At 42.2% G+C, this 24,390-nt stretch overlaps 1 long non-coding RNA gene across 1 annotated transcript in view; it reads right to left on the bottom strand.

The window, feature by feature from the left end:
- Positions 1-24,390, bottom strand: part of LOC136867228 (uncharacterized) — a 453,770-nt gene that overhangs the window by 44,622 nt on the left and 384,758 nt on the right. The gene's annotated exons all lie outside the window — the stretch shown is intronic.

Genomic DNA, 24,390 nt, shown 5'->3' with positions numbered 1-24,390 from the left:
CAATCCTTTCTTGTAAGGTCACATGCGTGCTTTCAACACGATATGCTGAATATATCTGGGAGTTATCCGAATCAGCTTTCAATTGTTCCGAAATATCTTCACTCATTCTTATTATTCTACCCTTGATCGTATTTCACCTGTTAGTGTTTCTTTAATTCTGTTAATTATATGTGTTTGTTAGTAACATCTTCAAATTAAAGTATCGGACGTCTCTCAAGAACTCACCGTCAAAAATGATGGGTTCCCCATGCTCTAATATGCAGTGAGACAGATGGAAACAACCGCACTGATATTATTCCTTGGTCTGAAAGATGATACAAAACAACTAGTTGGTTTTGTGTATTGTTCGATTTTCTGTGAAACGAGCTCTCTTCTTTCTTAATTTGGCAAGGAACGAACATTTAAATGATTCGTCTCGAAATGGCGCTTTAGGCCTACATTGAATGTGTGGGACACGATGGTTTTCAAGCACAGGCAACACACAGCTCTATTGCTTCTTTCTATCACTCCGAAATTACGCGCTACTGGCTATCACACACAAGTCAAACTTCACTCATTGACTGATTGACGGCCTGGCTTTCCATATTTATTTCTTACACGTGAAACACTATAACTATACGATCCATGAGATATGTATAGTCTGTAGCACAAGACGTATATAAAAACGTTAATATGTTCACGTGGCGTGCCACCGAAATCGTGTTCGCGTGTCACCTAGTGACACGCATGGCATAGGTTCGCCATCCCTGCACTAGGTGCATTAGTTTGCTCTTCAGCAGCGTTCACGATCTTGTTATATATTAATATTCAGTAAATTAGACATGTATAATCATCAGCTCATTTCGCATTTATCTAATAACAATATATTTCTTTTGCGTCCCTCTAAGTACATTAACGGTGTTTGGAGACGCCGAAGGGCTGTAATTTTGTTCGGCTGGAGATTATTTATGCCTGCCCCGCGGTGTAGGGGTAGCTTGCCTGCCGCTTACCCGGAGGTTCCGGGTTCGATTCCCGACCAGGTCAGGGACTTTTACCTGCATCTGAGGGCTGGTTCGAGGTCCACTCAGCGTACATGATTACAAATGAGGAGGTATCTGACGGTGAGATGGCGGCTACGGTCTAGAAAGCCAAGAATAACGGTCGAGAGGATCCGTCGTACTGACCACACGACACCTCGTAACCTGCAAGCCTTCGGGCTGAGCAGCGGTCACTTGGTAGGCAATGGCCCTTCGGGGCTGTTGCGATATTGGGTTTGGTTTGCTTTTGGAGATAATTTATACACTGCTCTGTAAAACTTAAGGACGAAATACATAAAGCAACATAACATTTCAACTACTCAGTGGACATGAATGGAAGTGCGGCAACATGTTGTCAGAGGTCTCCAACACGTGCATAGAAACCTTGCGTGAGGTCAGCGCGACTATAGCGCCAAATGGGTCTCGCCCCACGAAACGAGGCCGTTGAAGGAACGGGTCAAGACAGGATGAGCCAATCAGCGAGCTGTTACGATGCACTGTCGTGGTGTTATTCATTACAACCTGACTCGGAGACAACATTTGGATGACTTCACACGGGGAAGAATCATCGGAAAACTGGAAGAAGGATGATGTGTGACGAGTGTAGCCCAGGAGTTTGGTATTGCTCACAGCATTGTTTCACGTGCATGGAAAGCATTCAGAACCAAGAGGCACTGCTGTCCAAAGTAGAGGAGGAAGTCGACCACGGTCAACTACAGCAGTAAATGACCACTACATGGTGCAACAGGCAAGAAGAGACTCGCTTCAAACAGTGTGTGCAATTGCAACCACATTTAACAGGACTGAAAGGCAGTGAAGAGGAGTGTCATACTTCATCATCAAGTTTCCAGGATTTTCTGAAGATCAACAAAGAAGAAGACGGCATCTGTAATGGCGTTCCCAGGATTCGAGTGCCAGGATTCAGGATCCAGTGCAGAGAGCGCTTGAATTTGCTAATTCCACAACACAACCCTGGACGGTGGACTGAGGCATTGACGGAGGATTTCAGATGAGTTGGACTGCATTTAAGCAAGATTGTAGGAATAGATTCGACTCAGGGCATTTTACGTGGAACAAAAAAAATGTCCTTTCAATTGGTGGGGGTAAAGGAATGGAGGAGCGGAAAGGAACTGGCCACCCTACCGCACGTAAACTTCGTCTCAGGAACACCTCTGCGGAGTTTCGGACCTGCCTTCGGGCAGAATAACCCTTACCTTGCCTATTTAGGAAGATTATCATTCGTTTCTCATGCTTATTGTTAATATACCTTAGCACCCTTTTATTTCTTCGAGTTCTCATTTACGAATAATATATCCTTGAACCTGTCCTATGATCTTAAGTTCATTTAAATGGCGGACAGGTTAAGATACAGTATGTATGTATGTATGTATGTATGTATGTATGTATGTATGTATGTATGTAATAGATAGTAAAAGTAAACTCGTGTCCTAATTCCGAAGTGGTGCAGCTCTTTTCAGGCACACCCCAAATGGAGGTGAGCTGCACGCACCATTTCAATGAAATACCATCCCTCCTGCTATTCTGAAATTTCTGGCAGTATAGGGAATCGAACCCGGGCCCCCGAGGACGGCAGCTAATAACACTAACCTTTACGATACGGAAGCGGGCTCTGTAATAGATGATGCTATACTAATACAAATGGACATTCCCACTGGGGAATCTCTCAGTCGTAATATATGTGTTAACAATAATCCTATTAATCTACAGCCGTACCTTGCGACTTGTTTACACGACTTGGGCCACATAGCTGTAATCTCGCATTCACTATACAGTGGGATCGAACCCTATTGTAGGCTGCTCTGAAGATGGTTTCGGTGGTTTCCCGTTTTCACATCAGGCAAGTACTGGGACTGCACCTTAATTAAGACAACAGAGCTTTCGTCTCAGTCCTACAGACCCCTATGCCATCGACGCACGAATGACCTAACGGAGTCGAGGCGACTTTAAACACTTGCACTTGTACTCTATAGTCCTGGCCTACCAAGTGACCGAAGCTAAACCCGAAGGCCTGCAGATTTGTGGCAAAGCGTGCGTAGTGCAGCAAATCCTCTCTTTCATTGTGCTTAGTTTTCTAGACCGTGACATCTATCTCATTCTTCACTTACGTATCATGATTGAAGGAACATTTTTTATTATACGTACAAAACAAGATGAAGTATTCAGATATCATTTAATTCTTTATTTTCATTACATTTGCTTTAATAGAAATGGCACCTTGTCTTTTACTTTTTTCTGAAAGAAGTCTCAAAATCAATTAAAGTTCTTAATGTACGAAGAAGACGAAACACAGTGATGAAATACCAGTCAGTTATTAAGTTGCATTAAGATTTTATCTTGCCAGCTTATCTTTAACTTCTTCTATAAATGAGCTTCTTAATTCTGTCTCATTTACAGTGTACTATCAGTTACATCTAGGTTTCCTACCTAAATATTATGCTGACACAAATTTAGTTACTACTTCTACTACTATGCATTAAACACTGCAACAACACAGACTGCCAGAGTGATTCAGTATACGCAAAGAGACATGGCTAACAGATAGCTATCAGTTGCGGTAGTAACAACAAATATAAATTTATAGTTCAAAGTGTTCAATTGTGTGGTAGAACACATCGCCATTTTTTTTAAGTTCTTAACACTAGTTAACTGCCCCGGAGTTTAGTTGTTTTTATGTACGTTCCTAAGTACTAAGAACTGTGTTAGCCGCGTAGCGTGTCATAATCCATCATAGGAACACAATGGATGATTTTTCGTAATGTAGCGACACTGGTTAACGGTATTTTCAGTTTTCTTTCAATAACCTGTGAAAAGAAGTTCCCCTACCACATAACATTAGAGTTTTTTATGGATGTTTTATTTTCTCTTGCGTTGTGTAGTCTCCCCTTCTTTTTGACTTTACCCCTCCCTTCCCCTCGGACGTCGACGCCGCCGCTGCTGGTTTGCGGGCGCCAGTGTTGACAGAGTGCGGTGTGCAACGCGGGGCAGCCTGGCTGCAGGGGTGAAGCGGAGGGGGATCCAAATGAAGCTCTGTTGGTTGTACAGCCCAGTAGTGTAGAGATGTGAGTGAGATGGGATGCTGGGGTTTGAAAGATGGGGTTCCAGTGAGGGCATGTGGTTTAGATAGGCCTGCCACCACAGTATGTCGCTTAAGTTACGAGCAGCTTCGCATAGCTCGGTTATTAAATTCTACATCACTTCGAAATGTCATATATTAAATAACCATTGGCTTGTTGTACTGTATTTACACTGAAATATCAAACTTACGGGCATACATTTGGTACTAATTAGTTAATCGCGCTTAATGGCAGAGGTATATTGTCCGCTACCTTAAATTCCGTATGGTTCAATATCTTTTTTAGCTTAGAAATGATCAATGATGCTCATTTTTTTCATACTTGGCATGCATTTATTATCATTCATGAAATAATATTCGGAATTTTTTAAGTGAGTAATTACCTGTATTTTTTAAAAATCAGGTCTGCATAATAATATTTTGCGCCTAATTGTGGTCTAGAATGTAAATACTATTCGTTTAATATTTATACGATTTCTTCTGCTAAAATAATTTAATGGCTCGTATCAACGACATACTACAGTATCTCTAAAATATCCATCATCTTTTTCTTCCTCTTACTGGCATTTTCCCCAATATATTGGCGTAGGCGCTTGGTGTGGATTTGGCAATGTTGTTTTGTTATGAATAAGTGTAATGAGACGAATAAAAACACTCATTCCCAAACCATAAGCAGTTAGAAATAATGGACAGGCCACGAATAGAACCCAGGGCCCTATAAATAGGAGGCCAGTGCGCAGCCAAGAAATAAAATAAAATACACTACAGTGCAAACTTTCATGCAAATACCTTCAATAATTTTTGAACTATGATGTATACCATGCGTAGAAATGAAAGTGACGAAAAATAAACAACAACAACAACAATATGACAGAGTGGGACATAGCAAATGACATACATTAGACATTCATAAAACTTCTGAAACAATAGAGAAAATCTTCAGGAATCTTTAGATTACAGACAAAAACCCGTTCCATAAAAATAACTTGAAAAGTTCAATTTGCTGACTTATAAAGTTGTACCTTCCCCGTAACGTAAAAGAAACAAGGAGACGTTTATTATTGACACCATTTGTACAGGAAGGATTGTTCCCATAAAATATATTGTTATTTAATCTTTGATTATGACTTCAATCGTGAGCTCTTTTATCCCACTACAAATTTGAGTACCAGGATAATTTCTGGCGCAGAACTAACACACTATCCAATTTAGTGTCCAAAATACAGATAATTTGCGTCTTTACTTTCTCTTCTTCCACAGGACTTTATAACCTGTGACGAGGATCGCTTTCTTAACTTTCCCTGAAATGGAGTGTGCGAGTTAAACTTGAGAGAAGGAAGCATTCACGCAAGTATTTATTGGTTTTAAGTCCTGCAGAATCAGACAATATTTAATGGCGGTAATACGGGTAATAGAAGCCTTTTCGCTCCACTCGCTACTCATGATACATAGGCTTATGATAGATGACTCTGCTTTAAATTGATTCTATTGAAATACGAATTATTTGTATTTAGCTATGCTTGTTGAACTGATAGAAATTGGCATTATCATCTTACAAAGGCCGCAGTCGTTCGACTTACAATTAATTCATGGGAGATTTTGGAAATAAAATGCAGATTCCCTGCAAAACTGTAGATTCTATGATCACAATATCGACCGTCTGGTAAACCTACAACCTTTATTGCTTGACGTATTTGTATTATGAAATAAAATTGGACAATTTTAGATTCAGTTTCGTGTATTCAACCAGTATCTTCATCTTAGACCGGCTGTAACACATTCTGTCATATGCATTCACGCAGGACAGTAGGTCAGTACTGGACTAGTTAACGAAATTATACTCCAAAGCGGAATAAAACGTAAGTTAACTGAAGAAAGTTTGGTATCCATAAGCAACTCTCCTATCAGCACTATTTGAATTAGCTGTTACATAACTCCTAATTATGAAACTTTGAAGGTGCTGTATTTAAGTTTGAAAAGGGATGATTTATGCATTACGAATGTTGCCATTTAGGAATTTTCGTGAGTTACGATTAGGAAAGTACATAGGGATTAAATATCACGTGCTTCTAGTAACTAGGCTCCAATTGTTAGCATCTCAACACATAAGCAAATACTGTGGGGTAAATTCTGATTGAATGTAGAGAGGGGGGCGGGGGGGGGGGGAGAGAGAGGAGTGCTGCATGGTAACTGTACCTTAACTACCGCTTAACCGTGTTCAGACAACGGATCGTATGAGATATCTACAGCTAAGCAATACCATTTGGATGGGTAGATCTCGTGCTGCTCTCTTGAGAATATGATAAGGCAAGACACGCTCGGGTGTCTGAATGTTGTCCCGCAGGTATACTAACGACCGAACCAGTGTTATAGTGTTAGAGAGCTTACCTCTTACGCCTCGGGGTCGATTCTCGGCCAGGTCTGGTTTGAGGTCCACTCAACCTACGTGGGAACAATTGAAGAGCTATCTGACGGTCAAATATCTGTCCCGGTCTAGATAACCAAGATTAACAACCGAAAGGAGTCTTCGTGCGAATCACGCGTCACCTCATAATCTTCAGACCTTCGGGATGAGCAGTGGTCGCTTGGTAAGGCCCGTCAGGGCAGTTGCACCATAATTTATTTTGGTATACCAACAAGCTGGAAGCATACGATGAGGTACTGTCGAATTTAAACAACCTGAAATTCAAAGTTCCACAGATTTGAACGGGAATCACATCCACAAAATTGGGAACAAAAAGGAAACAATTAACAAACTATGGCAATAATGATGGGGACCGGAAACGATTTACCATCGTACAGCAAGTAGATTCCCCGTCAGGTTACCCGATCAATGGATCCTCCTGCTTAGCATAGGACACTGACTAGGTCACCCATATCCAGGTTCGTTTATAATAAAGGTCACCCATACTATAAAACTCGGTTAATAGATATACATCACCCGTGTATGAAGACAGAACTCCAGTGTAAGAATAACTATCAGATATTACACCAAACAGACTGTAGTTTAGCAATCGTCTAATAATTGAATACATTCAAAAATAAGAAGTCCCATCGCGCAATATCCCATTAGGACATCGGCCTTACAAGAGGTCTGTTGCCTTGCCAGATGTCCATCAGATAATGGTGTGACACATGGCCAGCCTGACGACATCCTCAGCATTTTTGACTGGGTCCGCTGCCTGTCATATTAGACAGTATCTCAGTCGTTTCTACAAGGCCGAGTAAACCACTTCCCAACTCCCAGTCCAGAATTAAAGTTCCTGGACTGACCAGGGTTGACACCCAAGGCTTTCAAATAAGGAGCATACACTGTTTCTCTACACCACGGGGCTTTCCTATTGAATACAATCACAGTAGATACACATTTTAGAGAGCATGATGATATCAGGCCCGTAGATTAACCAGCACGTTAGGGAAACCAAACGCTAATACCCGGGTCTCTTAAAACATATATTTCTTAAATAGGCGTTAAGTACAGTTATTATAATAATATTGACCAGTACTTTATTGTGGTGACCCCTCGTTGTCGTAATTAGGTACTATCTGGGTAGTCACAGCATTCACAAATATTAAAGGGAATGTAGAAAAATGGGACATGAGAAAACAAATATATTTTGATCAGTACAACTATGTAGGTCTAAAGTAGACATTAGTGAATTAATTGATGTAATTATCTTAGAAACAAAGCACCGCGTATTCAAGGATTTTGCATATTTTTTTGTGCTAGTGACTTTACGTCGCACCGCACCGTCTTATGGCGACGATGGGAGAGGAAAGGTCTAGGAGTAGGAAGGAAGTGGCCGTGCCCTTAATTAAGGTACAGCTACAGAATTTGCATGGTATGAAAATGGGAAACAACGGAAAACCATCTTCAAAGTTGCCGACAGTGGGACTCGAACCCATTATCTCCCGGATGCAAGCTCACAGCTGCGCGCCCCTAACTACACAACCAACTCGCCCGGTGGTCGTATTTAATAAAACGTGCTTTTGTAAAGTATGTCTGTTCCCAGTCAAGAAGTTGAATAATTTATCAACGAGATTTCTAATTCTAGAGAGGCACATTTCCCCTAAAGTTCGCTCAGCCTTCACCAAAAACAAGTACCATGTTAAGTTCTATGGGCAAAGGCAGCCAGGTTTAAAACTAACCCCTCTTCCGGCTTCGTGCCGAAGTTAAGATCACTGCAATACTTCGCCTTCCACTCCTCCAAGAGCCATCATGGTTAGTTTGCTTGTTTTGCTATGTTAAGACGGTTCAGCAAAAAGTGTTCACAGTAATGTATGTTCAGTTGCGAAATGGATGCGAGCTTGACAGGGTCACGGGTTCACTTTCCCGTCATACCATTACTGTATTCCTCATAAATTTCAAACATTAAGTAATACTATTTCTGTGTAAAGAAGAGAATGTTTTGAAGTTAATACATTTCTTCAGAGGATTTTCTTGGTCAACAGCGCATGTGTATACTCTGTTAATAAATTCATTGTTTTTACGTCCCACCAACTACTTTTGATTTTTTCGGAGACGCCGAGGTGCCGCAAATTTATCCCCAGGAGTTATTTTAAGTGCCAGTGAATCTACTGACACGAGACTTATTTGACCACCTTCAAATACCACCGGACTGAGCAGGATCGAATCTGCCAAGTTGGGGTCAGAAAGCCAGAGCCTCAACCGTCTGAGTCACCCGCGCAACTCTACCATGGCGATAATTATCATTAACAATTATTAAGTATAATTATAGGACATGAAACAGAAGCCTATTTATAATATATTACACGTGTCGTTTAACTACTTGTACATTTTAAACACTGTTAAGGCAAATAATAGTTGTCTATTAGAATAAAATAGTAATATTACAATTGTGTAATTATAAACACGTTATAAATAGGCCTAGTTATGTAATATTAACAAAACTGTAAGGTCTGAGCTCATCCCTTGGTAATTAGTACTTGGGATAAGTGAAAATTCCCCTAAAAAGGAGAGTGAGTTAAATTGGACGATACAATATTATAAACTAAAATTTTCATGTATATCTTTGCGAAGTTTCATTGTTATAAAGTACTTATTATTCTCGTGCTTATTTCATTATGAATGTACCAGGCAAGTTGGCCGTGGGGTTAGGGGCGCGCAGCTGTGAGCTTGCATCCAGGAGATAGTGGGTTCGAATCCAAATGTCGGCAACTCTTAAGATGGTTTTCCATGGTTTTCCATTTTCACACCGGGCAAATGCTGGGGTTGTACCTTAATTAAGGCCACGGCCGCTTCCTTCCCACTCGTAAGCCTTTCCTGTTCAATTGTCGCCGTAAGATCTATCTGTGTCGGTGTGACGTAAAGCCAATTGTAAGAAACATTATGAATGTTTAAGTATTCTTTTGGAATGATGGTGTCCCATCTGGATTAGTGTAAGCGTGTACCCTGGCGTGGAGTATATGAAGCTGGATGAGCTATGAACCATTGTGTACGTCTGTTAAGTGGTTAACATAGAGCAACACAGTAGAACAAGTTCAAGTTGATAATATGTGTAGCCTACAAATGGGGCACCTTACATCCTCTGTGGAGAAAGTGAACAATGTACAGTACATCTTAAGGGCGCATATAAAATTTTCGAAGGTTATTTCGGAAGATTTTATGATAAAAGGATTAGTTCGTTTATTCATTTTTCCTTTCGTTGTTTTTTCGTTGCTCTCGTGTGGGACTGGTTAAAATCCTTCTCTTCTTCCTCTCTGCATGTTCTCTACTTTATACGGATTCTATCGATTGCAAACATGCAAATGTGGCGGCGTCGGTCGTGGAGACGAAGAGGGGAAGTACCCTTGAAACGGGCCGAGGAAAGTGAAATGCTAGGTGGGGAGTGGGGAGGAGCCGCCGGCCACACAAGACGCAGGCAGCTCAAGCGTCATGACGCAGCACGCGCCGTTGTCTAGGTTACCAGCCAGCCATAGGCTGCGATACAGGCGCCAGGCGTCGGCAGAGAGGGGGGCTCGGGCACTATGGCCGACAGTCCAGGCCCTAGTACTTTGCTGCTGCAATATCTTCTTCAGCACAGCACAAGTCAGGGAAAGAAACTTGCTATGCGATTTACCTGCACACCCCCATCGTTAGTTCAGGGAATGTTGTCGGAAGTGACCAGCAGGCTTTTATTACTTGAATACTTGGAAAAGTATCGAAAACTTAAAGAAAACACAATGAAAACTTTTTCTTCTAAACTTGAATGACTAGACCGAAGAGCTGAAGTTAAGAGTTTGATAATGGGTCCTGACAACTCCTGACACAACCTTTAGGGGCGTTGTTTAAGAATTTCTCTCATGTGTACATAGAGAATATCTCTTAGCATACTGTATGTTATGCATTCCTACACTAGATTTACAAAAGAAACTTCCTTGTATACAAGAACATAGTGTGATGGAAAGGAACTAGAACTGGTACTTCTTTCTCGGGACTCTGTCGCACCACATTGGGAGGATCAAGTCTCAGGTTAATTGAGAAAGTAGAAAATAGTGAAAAAATCAATATGAACGTTCATCCAATCAGTCAGAATTTGTCACTCTCCACGTTCCTTGTCATTTCAATCCACATTTCACCCTTTAAAAGATATTTAACGCCGATATCAAAATCTGTTTAATCTCCAAGACAGTCTTATCAGACCATTCACGTGGACCACTATTTATGCCTATTCGTTTTTCGCTTCTTCAACAATTCCCGTACCAAATTATCCCCTTATTTCATCTTTACAGATACCATTTCAGTCGACTATCCCATAAAATAATGACAAGAGACTGATGATGGCAAAGATGTAATCATATCATGAAGTATTAATTGCCATTCTTCACATAAAGAACATTAATAAATACTTCTGTGTTATTTCTCAACCTAACATACTTTACACAATACCAGTGACTTTTAGACATGTATTTAAAATCACATGTGGCCTATGTGATAGAGCACTGGCGTCCTGATTTCAAGTTCGATTCCAACTCATGGCAATAATATCTGAAAGAACTCAAATACGCCATCCTCATGTTGGTAGATTTGCCCCAAGGGAAACTTAGCGTCTCCGAGAATCGTAAAAGTAGTTATTGGTGTGTAAATCCAATAAAACTTACTTTTAAGAAAAAGCGTGCTTTTTCCATCTTCATACACTGCAGCTTTCTTGTGTAGCGTAGAACATTACGTCGAAAATCTTAGCAGTTGTTGTTAAAAAATAATGCCTTCCAATTCGGATTTTTAAAAAGAAACTTACCTAACAATAATAAATCAAAATCAGCAGAATATTTGTCCACATTAATGACTACATTCTGTGAGATTGAAGATCAAGTTTGCTCAGTAAAACCTTTCTGGGTGCTTAGGGTTAATAACGAACAAATAACAAACCAAGGAATAGTAATAAAAGACAAAATAATGTTCTCTGAATCTGAGTATTTTTCAAACAATTGACATTCCCATGAAGAATCCTCAAAAATATATGTGTAAATTTCACATGCGAGGTCGTTTACGTGCTTAAAGTTTAACTGATGATAGATCTGTGATATTAACCGAGCCCATGAAACTCCATTTTAAAATGTTACAGAATATTTAAACCGGTAAAATGGAAGAAATAGACCCTCGGCTTTACCTGGTCACGAAATAAGCTTTTAAAGGCTGTAATGGAGGTGATGTTCGTCGCGGTGTATATAGCTTGAATTATGACGGGAGTGAACTTCGTAACGAGTTCAAAGCATATATTAGTCGTTCATTAATGGCCTTTAAAGCGCTAATGTCAGCCCACGTAAGGTATAACGTTAATGGTCCAACTTTTAACGAAGGATGGTCGATAATATATCCCCAACACACAAAATTAGTAGTCTCGTCATACCGTAAAGTTATCCTTTCATTTCAGAAATACTCTTTCAGGTGGGTGCCTATATTACTGAAAAGTCCACGTGCGTCATAAGTGAATTTTGTTATTGTCTATTGTGGATGATAAATAGACAGCTCAACATCAAGTAATATAGAAGATAATTCATCAGGAATAATATAATTCTAAGAGTTCTAGGCACGCTTATAGGGGACAATATAGTTCGGTAGAAATTTCACTTTCCTGGATTATAAAAATGTTATTATACGTGACATTGTCGAACCTAGTAACCCAATAGAGCAAAATAACCAATAATATACTTTTACTAAGGAGAAATTGTCATCGCTGTCACAAAAAGTAACACTACTACTACTAATCACTGAAATAAACACGTGGATACGTAATTTTTTCAAGTTACAGTTTATCTCCGTTTCTTAAATACCTGACAAGAATACAAATTAACTGTAAGTGCCAAGATCGAGATTAAAGTTGATGTGTGTATCTGTAATCTGATTTCGTTTCAAATAAATTCGAAGCTCTTAATCCAAAATACTGTATTGAGTATATTCACGATATTGGACGTTTCATTTGAAAAATTTTCAGTTTAAAAACAAAGATCACGACTCAATATCATCTCCCATCCTGTCAAATAAATAAATGTTCGTAATTTTACGTAACTATTTTATTAGATGTAAGTCACTAGACCTACAGTTTTATGAGGAATTTGCTAGATCACAATTGCCTGTTTTCAAAAATTTTACTTACATTGACTAGGTTTAAAACCATGGCAACCTTCATGAGAACATAGCAACTAAGTCATTAAAGTGTTTTCATTTGCATTTCTTTCAGAAAAATGAACGTTTTAGAGGTCTACCATGTCCTATAATATCTAGAGTTATCTAAGGTAAATGGTTGTTACATTCACAAAGATAATTTCTAATGTTATACACGAGGATTTAAATGTTATTTTAATCAGCAATTTTCCTTTAAAGGATGGCTTGTATCGACTTTAAATTTACCAATCACACTACTAGTAGGCCTATAAAGGAGTATCTCTCGTCAAGTTTTTCACTTCGAAGCTTGATACCACCTGAGCTGACATTACTGTGGTGGCTGAAATCTCGTGAAATATTTGTATATTGAAGTCATTATTCCATTATAACTTTGGCATTACAGTAATCTACATCGCTCTTCTCTTCAACATTAACTTAGAATAACGAATTAGTGATATATAAACCACAGTTTTTTGTACATGCTATACCTGTCAAAAGGTTCTAAAGCTGTATGACCTTAAATGGTAACCATGGCACCTCAGCTACGTCTGACACTGTCCCCACTTACTTACGTCAGGATCACTTTTTTTTTTAAATATTTCCTATCCAACCTCTTTTCGACAACCCTTGTTTCCTTTCAATCCAACACTCTGCTGTGATACCTAGGGCATTATTTATTGACATAAATATGTGTTATGGCTGGGGTCATCTGAAAATTTGCATTACGGAAGTTATCGTGACAGAAGTATAACCTTCGTAACCATGAAGGCTGTGATGTGAGGTACGGATAGATGGCCATACAGCAAGGCCTCTCAGGGTGCATGCATCAGTGCATTGCACTGCGCACGGTGCGAAAGATGACTTCGCTTGGTTGACCAGAGTATAGCGCTCTCTCTTTCCCCACGCCTGTCTCGCTCGCTCCGCCTGTCTCCCTCTTTCTCACTTGCTGTGTAGCCCTCCAACTCCGAGCCGAGATGAGCCGAACTTAGCTGAGTAGCCCCGAGACGACGCGCTGGTTCGAGGCGAGCCGAGTGGGGCGGATGCACTGTGCACAGGAACTCCTGCGCCTCAGTTTACATGCGTGAGGTTTGGGCGTTTGAAGGCCCTGCCATACAGTGTTATCTAACAACAATGTAGGCTATGTACACTGACTGACAGTGACAATGCAACACCAAGGAGGAGTGGTTCGAAATGGATGAAAGTTGGGGAAAAAACAGAGACGGCACGGATGAATAATTGATGTTTATTTCAAACCGATATGCAGGTTACACAATGCGCACGGCATCGACTCAGTAGCACGTAGGACCACCGCGAGCGGCGATGCACGCAGAAACACGTCGAGGTACAGAGTCAATAAGAGTGCGGATGGTGTCCTGAGGGATGGTTCTCCATTCTCTGTCAACCATTTGCCACAGTTGGTCGTCCGTACGAGGATGGGGCAGAGTTTGCAAACGGCGTCCAATGAAATCCCACACGTGTTCGATTGGTGAGAGATCCGGAGAGTACGCTGGCCACGGAAGCATCTGTACACCTCGTAGAGCCTGTTGGGAGATGCGAGCAGTGTGTGGGCGGGCATTATCCTGCTGAAACAGAGCATTGGGCAGCCCCTGAAGGTACGGGAGTGCCACCGGCCGCAGCACATGCTGCACGCTGCACGTAGCGGTGGGCATTTAACGTGCCTTGAATACGCACTAGAGGTGACGTGGAATCATACGCAATAGCGCCCCAAACCATGATGCCGCGTTGTCTAGCGGTAGGGCGCTCCACAGTTACTGCCGGATTTGACCTTTCTCCACGCCGACGCCACACTCGTCTGCGGTGACTATCACTGACAGAACAGAAGCGTGACTCATCGGAGAACACGACGTTCCGCCATTCCCTCATCCAAGTCGCTCTAGCCCGGCACCATGCCAGGCGTGCACGTCTATGCTGTGGAGTCAATGGTAGTCTTCTGAGCGGACACCGGGAGTGCAAGCCTCTTTCAACCAATCGACGGGAAATTGTTCTGGTCGATATTGGAACAGCCAGGGTGTCTTGCACATGCTGAAGAATGGCGGTTGACGTGGCGTGCGGGGCTGCCACCGCTTGGCGGCGGATGCGCCGATCCTCGCGTGCTGACGTCACTCGGGCTGCGCCTCGACCCCTCGCACGTGCCACATGTCCCTGCGCCAACCATCTTCGCCACAGGCGCTGCACCGTGGACACATCTCTATGGGTATCGGCTGCGATTTGACGAAGCGACAAACCTGCCCTTCTCAGCCCGATCACCATACCCCTCGTAAAGTCGTCTGTCCGTTGGAAATGCCTCCGTTGACGGCGGCCTGGCATTCTTAGCTATACACGTGTCCTGTGGCACACGACAACACGTTCTACAATGACTGTCGGCTGAGAAATCACGGTACGAAGTGGGCCATTCGCCAACGCCGTGTCCCATTTATCGTTCGCTACGTGCGCAGCACAGCGGCGCATTTCACATCATGAGCATACCTCAGTGAAGTCAGTCTACCCTGCAATTGGCATAAAGTTCTGACGACTCCTTCTTGGTGTTGCATTTGCTCTGTCAGTCAGTGTATTTTGGCTGGTGATCATCCAAAATTAACATGCGTTGATGGATGGTCATGGCAGAAAGATATATTTACGATCATTTGATCTTCGCAAAGGAATAATTTTTGCACCTTTGTTTACCCATAATGTTCTTTGGCCGATATAATTTATTGTTTTTACAGTCATGTCTCTCCTTCTATAAACGGGGAAGAGTCTTACTTCCAAACAGTATCCGCCACCCCCAGCAATTAACCATAATCGCTTCTTGAACACTTCAAGGATTTTCCTTCAGCCGTTCAAACATAATGTAAAAGACGATTCCCATATCAGGGAGTTTTACCTAGATCCGAGTGCTGCTTCCAGATCCTCTCAGCCTAGGTATTTATTGAGGAGCTATTTTACGGTGAGATAACGACCCCGCACTAGAAAGACGAGAATAACGTTTGAGAGCATTCGTAGAGCTGACCACGCATCACCCCGTAATCTACAGGCATTTAGGCTGAGCACTAGTCACGTGATAGGCTGAGGTCCTTAGCTATACGGTCATGAGCTTTACTGAACAGAGGTTGTAATAAGCACCACAGGCTCTAATAGTAACAGAGGAAACATTTCATCAAGGGCAATCATGTCTAGTGCAACGATCTTATAATTTCATGACTTAACATTATATACAAGATGTGACTTAACCTGCTCCTGATAAAAGAGTGACTCGTACATTTGTCTTCGCTACACGGATAAACATAGGATCATGGGTATGTTTCGGCTTAGAAGACGAGAGCGTGGTCATCGAGGTGGTGGTGATTATAGTTTTAAGAGGAAGTACAACTGGGCAACCATCCTCTATATAACACTATTCAGAGAGAAAAAATGGAAGGGGCACGACACTTCGAAAAATGAAGGATCGGCCAAAGGAAGACAAGGGCCGCGAATGGCGTGAAAATGAAAGACTCCCTAGGCCTCCATACGTAATACCGTAGGCATCTGAAAAGAACAAGAGCTGACCAAGGGAGTTCGCATAGGATAGATGAAAGTGAGGAGCCTGGCAGAAGTGAAAGCAATGCCAGGACTCAGATAACGGTCCCGTGGTCGCCAACCCACGCTCCAAAATTCAGAGCTCCTGGGGCAGAGTATGTCATAACATGTAACTAACAGCTTACGTTCTTATAGCAATGTATAGGCCTAGATGACGCTACTGACCTAGTGTAGACAGATGGCGAACAGTGGTTGCCATGGTGACATTGTCACATGTTGAGGATGGTTGCTCAGTTGTATTTCCTCTTAAAACAATAATCACCACCACCACCACCACCACCACAGTCCTAAGGCTCCTTTGATCCTCAACAGCTTCACCATCAGCTGTCATAGATGGCCTAGGCATCACTGAAGTGGCGTACTAGGAAAATGAGGAGTAGGGTAGTTTCCTGTTGCTTTCCTCACCGAGCCAGGAGTTGCTATTACATATTAGTCTGCCAAACCCACTGAAATTCATGCACCCACTGACCCTACGAGCAACATTTTCACACCATTCATAGCAGGGACTGGCTGCATAAGGAAAGGCATTACTAGCATCGCTCATACCTCGGTCACTTTCATATTGTCAAAGCCAAGGGTAAGACAGAGACAGATGAATGAAAGTAACAAAATTGCTCTAGCCTATACCAGAAGACGTAGTGCACTGTAAACACTAGGTCCTGCCAGCAAAGGCATATGGTGACAATAGTGTTAGGAAACTAATGACGGTGATTCCAAATAGATGCCCCCCCCCACACCCTTCCAGCCCTAAAACGTATCCATGTTTATAATCATAGATTCAATTAGATGATTATAAAACAAGTAGAGTTCAGTTCTTTCCAGTCTATCAACGTCCGCTATAAACCACTCACGTTTCCTGACCAGTTCTACGTGGTGCGATGTGAACAAGGAAGAGGAAACCGGGTGGCGTGTGTGAACGTCTCTCAGATTATCAAGTTGCCACATTTGGTTTTCTCGTAGAAGGTACACAGAACTTCACTACAATAACCAGATTCAGTAGTCATTGTTCAATAGCATGCAGCAATTCTTCTTTGTAATACAATTAATAATCGTATGGCCTCGGCCACTGTGTGCAGGCATTTTAATATGACGATGTTTAGGTTGCCTGCGCGTCGATTTCGACGTTCCGTGTTATTCTATCATCAACTTGGGCTCAAAAAGCCAGCACTCGAATCTGCCTTTTTTTTTTTTTTTTTTTTTGTGGTAACAAGAAACATGACTCTATTCTTAAATTCATGAAGATACATACAGTAGATTCCTGATTTTTCAGCCCGGATATTTAGATGGTAGATGTAGGCTACACCGAGAACATTTTATACCTATATAGAGATAACGTATACGCTGCAAGGTCTCATAGCTGATAGACTTTAATATTATTATTACAATTTGCTTCACGTCCCACCTACACAGGTAGGTCTTAATAGCGACGATGGGATAGGAAAGGAAGCAAGCGGCCGTGACTTTAATTACGGTACAGCCCCAGCAATTGCCTCGTGTGAAAATGGGAAAACACAGAAAACCATCATCAGGGCTGCCGACAGACTTTAATATCATATTTAGTTATGAAAGTTTGATATAATAATGACATATCAGTTTGTTTTAATCATATCTTATTCATCAAAATTGTTTTTGCTTCTTAATCATTGTGATCATCACACACAACACTTCCGTCAATGCAAATACAAGCTATCGAATTTAAGTGAATCATTGAAATAAAGGAGCTGGCCCCGCGATGTAAGAGTAGCGTGCCTGCCTCTTACCGGAAGGCCCCGGATTCGATTCCCGGCCAGGGTAGGGAGTTTTACATTGATCTGCGGACTGGTTCGAGGTCCGCTTAGCCTACGTGATTACAATTGAGGAGCTGTCGGACGGTGAGATAGCGGGCGCGGTCTAGAAAGCCAAGAATAAGGGCCGAGAGGATTCGTCGTGCCGACCACACGGCACCTTGTAATCTACAAGCTTTCGGGCTGAGCAGCGGTAGCTTGGTAAGCCATAACCCTTCGGGGCTGTTAAAATAAAGGAATGAGGGCTGGTACTTTATTCTGAATTTGTCTTTTTTGCAGCCACACATGAGGCACATAAGATCAAAGCAAACACCCTATCTAAATCTATCACCTTTAAATCTAGGTCTCATTCCGCTAGTCGAACTGTTGACTAACAATTATGTCTTGGATAAACAAGTTCGCCCCTGAACAGGAGCACTGCCGCCCAAGTACAGTGCAATCTCATACCTGAGGGGGGAAACTGATATGCATACGCGGAATGCGACGATGATGTCGCGGGTCGAAAACCGGACGAGGTCAAGGCGAGGAGATGTCTTAATGAAGCAGCTGAGAGCCAGCAAGCAGGATTCAGTTCAGTGAGTCACGTGCACACATCCATATGCAGGCCGCGCGGGCCTGGCGCTGCTTCATGAAACATTCATGAGCGCCGGGACGCTACGCAGGGAGGAGGGGGCGACACTACACTAGTAGTAGCCTCGTGAAGACACATGGGGAACATAGCAGGCAGGGAGCAGGACTGAACAGGGGACACGTGGAAAGAGACTAGCGATGGTCTGCAGAAGAACATAAGACAAGAGAGGGATGAACGGAAGAATCGTGAGGAGGATCACATGAGAGGAGAGGAACGAACATAAGACACGTGGAGAGAGACTGGTGTTAGTCTTCAGAAGATCATACGTGAATACAGGCCTGAACAGGGCTCATGGAGAAGAGGTATGAAGCAACAGGACTGAACAGGAGACTCGTGGAAGATCATACGGTAGTACAAGAGTGAGTTTTATTTTTTTGCAAGTTGCTTTTCGTCGCATCGACACAGATAGGTCATATGGAGACGATGGGACAGGAAAGGGCTAGGAGTGGGAAGGAAGGGGCCATGGCCTTAATTAAGGTACAGCCCCAGCATTTGCTTGGTGTGAAAGTGGGAAACAACAGAAAACCATCTTCAGGGCTGCCGACAGTGGGGTTCGAAACCACTATCTCCCGAATACTGGATACTGGCCGCACTTAAGCGACTGCAGCTATCCAGCTCGGTCAAGACTGGACAGGAGAATTGTGGAAGATCATACGAGAGTACAAGACTGAACAAGAGAATCGTGGAAGATCATATGGAAGTACAACACCAAACAGGAAACTGATGGGAGATCATATGAGAGTGAAAGACTGAACAGGGAAATCGTGGAGGATCATACGAGAGTAAGATACCGAACAGGAGAAAGGTGGAAAATCATAACCTTCGGTGGAACTATTTGAGGATCCAACCGTCCTCCGGGTTGATGACGGAGCGGGAGACTCATGGAAGATCATATGCGAGAACAGGCCTGAAGAGGAGACACATGAACATACCGGAGGACATGCCTGAATAGAAGACACGTGGAAAAGAGGTTGGATATGTAGGAAGTCATGTTACCTGGTAAGTCGAGAGAAAGTTCAAAGGAAGGAAGAAAGAAAGGAAAGAAGAGGACTGAACGAAGATTACACCCTAATGAGGCGAAGATGTGGATATAGTTGGCGGCCAGAGAGTTGAAACGATGACTTGGTTCAACTCTACATTCAGAGTGGATGAATATAGCGTTAATTTAATTATATGTGTGTGCCCAACACTTGTCCCGCTTCTCCACACTCCTGTCGAATAGCACCAAGGAATCTGCTCACGGCCTAATGTCTCCATCAGACGGACGAATCACCATCAACAGTGTCATATGCCCCCACTCCATATGAACACAGGAGATTTTTGGATTAAATGCAGGAGCTCGGCACACAATTTAGTGATTGCCGGCCAACAATCTGAGACTGGATACTTTATTCGAGCAACAGGAATCGAACCGGCTAACCACAGTGTCGGGCCATATAACCTTGAGGCCTTAATCATTAAGGCCATCACGAAGGCCGTTAATTGAATTATCTAAAATTAGAAAATTAATTTTTAAATAATAAATAATAAGTGACTTGCAAATTCTCACTTTCTCAGAACAATGCTGTCATACTGTATTACGTACTTCGTTCATCTGTTCCACTAGCAACACAATTCAGAACAATAATTCGCAAGCTTTTTATCTTCATTTTCATGAATTCCAGAAAGTGTGCAAGTAAAAATGAATACTGAGTTTTGAATAGTAGAAATTTAATTCGCCCGCCTCTGTGGTGCAGTGGTTAGCGTGATTAGCTGCCACCCCCGGATGCCCGGGTTCGATTCCAGGCTCTGCCACGAAATTTGAAAAGTGGTACGAGGGCTGGAACGGGGTCCACTCAGCCTCAGGAGGTCAACTGAGTAGAGGTGGGTTCGATTCCCAGCTCAGCCATCCTCGAAGTGGTTTTCCGTGGTTTCCCACTTCTCCTCCAGGCAAATGCCGGGATGGTACCTAACTTAAGGCCACGGCCGCTTCCTTCCCTCTTCCTTGTCTATCCCTTCCAAACTTCCCATCCCCCACAAGGCCCCTGTTCACCATAGCAGGTGAGGCAGTTTGGGCCAGGTACTGGTCCTACTCCCCAGTTGTATCCCCTTCCCGATGTCTGACGTTCCAGGACACTGCCATTGGGGCGGTAGAGGTGGGATCCCTCGCTGAGTCTGAGGGAAAAACCAATCCTGGAGGGTAAACAGATTAAGAAAGAAAGAAAGAAATTTAATTCACAGTAGCTTCAGGTACACTGAATATAGAGAAAAGCCAAATCACCTATTCAGCTCTCTGACAGTAAAAGCTATCTGCACCTCCGAAATTTAACTTTAATATTAAATCCATTAATCTGGCCCATTCAGCTGAAAACGAATATAGGCCTATTTGCTTTTTGTATTGACTTCTACCTCTTTAGTATTATCCTGTTTACATAAGTAAACTTATACTTCTATACCGAATGGCTGTACTGTGATATTCCAAGAATAATGATGGTCAGAGTTGTTGAGGAATGAAACAATCTTGCAAGTATTCTTTTATTTCCCGATACGATATTTATATATTAAACTTCTTGGATAAATTATATGGCCGTTTATTGTTGGATGAATGGGTGATGTATTTTCTTTTGCATCTGTCCCTTCGCATAGGCCAGAGCAAAATGTATCTTCAACTGAAGCCTTAGTCTTATTTTTAATTGTATCATAATGGAAGTTGCTGAGGTATGCGTTAGTGTTATGATATGACGTTCTGAGCATAACTAGTGTGTGAATGCTATGCAAGGTACTTCTCACACAGTCTATCACGCTGCAATAGTACTTTCAAGTTACTTAAAGATGGGTTCGAACCTGCTTTCGGCAGCACTGAAGATGATTATCTTCTACTACTGATCTCCGAGGCAGGAATGGAGAAGAAATCGCTCATCTCAGGAAATAACAAGATTTTAAAAAAGTTCTCAGGTGAAGCAATTTTTTCTAAACAATACTAAATCACCAAATGTTTTATGAAACAGCTTTTTAAAAACCGAGGTGGTAAAGGCGTGCTTGGTTCGTCCGGAAGGACGAGGGTTCGAATCCCCGTCAGGAAGTCGTAAAATTTAAGAAACGAGATTTCCACTTCCGGAGGTGCATTTGGCCCTGAGGTTCACTCAGCCTACACCAAAAATGAGTACCAGGTTAATTCCTGGGGGCAAAGGTGGCCGGGCGTGGAGCTAACCACTCTACCCAATCACGTGCCGAGGTTATCAATGGTGGAATACTTTACCTTCCACTCCTCCAAGGGCCTTCATGGCCTGTACGGAGGTGACTTTACTTTGCTTTGTACATTGCTAGCTAGTAAGATTCAATAGTTCCCTTTAACAGAAACAGCTGGGCAAATTCACTGTCAATAGTTCATTTACAGGAGGATAATGTCCATGTCCACAATAACCAGAGAAAATATATTACAAATAGGAAGACCTGACATATCTGTTTGAAGCCGCTTTTATTAACAATATTCAGAATATTAACAAGATTACTCAACTTATCTGGTTCTTACAGGGGACTGTTCTGTATTGATGAATAATCTGGAAGTAATATTTGCCTATTACTTCAGTATTATGACGAAATGACTTATCTTGTTAGTGTCAAAGGATAGACAGCATTGACCTTACTAGGTTAGTGCAAAACAATTTTTAAAAAGTTAAAAACTGACTTATCTGTTTTTCCCCGAGATGAGTGAAATAAGACTAGGGAGGTGGCATGCGATATAGTGATAAAGTTACAGTCTGAGCATTTGCCTAGTTTGTCAAGAAAAAAATCGCTTTCGTTAATAGACAGCAGAACAGTCGGAATGTCGAAACTTAAGTATTAAGCAGGTTACCTAGATGGTACCACTTCAAACGATCTGCAACTCGGTAACCGGGGACCATATTATTATTATTATTATTATTATTATTATTATTATTATTATTATTATTATTATTATTATTATTATTATTATTATTATCTTTCTCACCCACCCCGTTGCTGAAAACTTTTGTTTTAGCACGACGTAACAACTAATTTATGAAAATCCTGTTTAGTGTGGAAAGCAATGGATAACTAACTCACTCCAGCCTCCGGTCTTGGGTTTTAGAATTTCCTTGAAACCGCATAACCTTCGGTGGAACTGTTTGAGGATCCAACCAGCCACCGGGCTGATGAGTTAACAATCAGGAAAATATTCGTGACCTGAACTGGAACTCAATACCCTACTTTGAATTTAGGACGTTCTCAACTGCCTTCTACACTTCATGGAGCTCTAGGATGAATACAGAATCTATAAGCATAGTACTTCAATATTATTTTAAGACATACTCTTAGGTAATCTCATTGGCTGAATGGTCAGTGTTGAGGCCTTCGGTTCAGAGGGTCTCCGGGTTAGATTCCCGGCCCGGTCGGGGATTTTAATCGCCTCTGATCAATTATTCTGTCCCGGAGACTGGGTGATTGTGTTTGTTCGAACACTTTCCTCTTAATATTCACACAACACACTACATTTCATCCCTCCATATAGTGTTGGCATCAGGAAGGGCATTCGGCCGTAAATCAAGGGCCAACTCTACATGAGCGGCACAGTTTGCACCCACGACCCCTACAGGTGTGGGAAAAGTGGTAGAAAAAGAAAAAAAGAAGAAGAAGACATGTTCTTAGGTAACTTGATGTAGTCTAGCTCCTTAGCTGTGTGGAGAACCACGGTTCAGCGGGCTCTAGATTCGATTCTCGAGCGGGTCGGGGATTTTAAACACGTCTGGTTAAGTCCTCTGGATCGAGGAATGGGTTTCTTGTGTTTGGTGTTTATCCGAACACACTACTCTTCACCCCGCCGCACACCACACACACAAAACGCGTCATACTACCAGCCACCACACAAACAGGCTTTAGTGAATCCATCCCTTCACATAGGGATAGCATCATGGAGGACATCCGACACTAAAACAGAACCAGAAATACATGTGTAAGGCAGTTTGCACCCGTGATCCCACCAGGCTCTTGAGTAACTGGATGCCAATGAAGAGAGTGAACCTACCCAATAAATTGAGAACTACGTGTAAGGAACTCCAGCTGGGAGAAGATGAACAGAGACGTGAAATATTTAACTTCCTATAAGATGAAGCAGATGCTCATGGCGCGAGTTAAAACAGAGAACTACTCTTCCTCCTCCAGGAGACCACAGCCATTTGCATGTGGTGATGATGTATGAAGTTGAAAGAGACAAGGAGAGAAATATGTGAAGATTTTTTTCCTTTCGTAACCGCGACAACGAAGATGTCACACACAAGCTAGAAAGATACGGCGAGGAAATTTGGCAGCAATCCAACGTGCACATATATAATATAACTCTGAGACGAGGGACACAGTTTTCCGTTGTTTATGCGGCTCATCTAGTCTCCTTCAGCCATATGCATCAGGCCACCATTTTAAGAGAGATAATTTCTTGCAGGAAATTTCGCTCGTGAGTAACGACAATCGAGTGATTCGCGTCTCCTTGTGCAAACCATAGATATTACCTTCACCTCCAACAGCTAATACTGTGGTGCTCAAAACTCATTCTGTTATTTCATTCCATGTAACAGACTTCCAGAAACATACATAGAGTACATCACCGACTCCGTGGAATTGGTTGGTCAATTCCTTTCTATGGACGTGTACTGTTCAAATTCAAGGACACAAGGTTGTCTTTTAAGATT

Source organism: Anabrus simplex, chromosome 1 (genome assembly GCF_040414725.1).
Source record: "Anabrus simplex isolate iqAnaSimp1 chromosome 1, ASM4041472v1, whole genome shotgun sequence".
NCBI classification, from domain to species: Eukaryota; Metazoa; Arthropoda; class Insecta; order Orthoptera; family Tettigoniidae; genus Anabrus; species Anabrus simplex.
The sequence above is the reverse complement of the archived record's forward strand: the minus strand, read 5'-3'. Positions and strand labels throughout refer to the sequence as shown.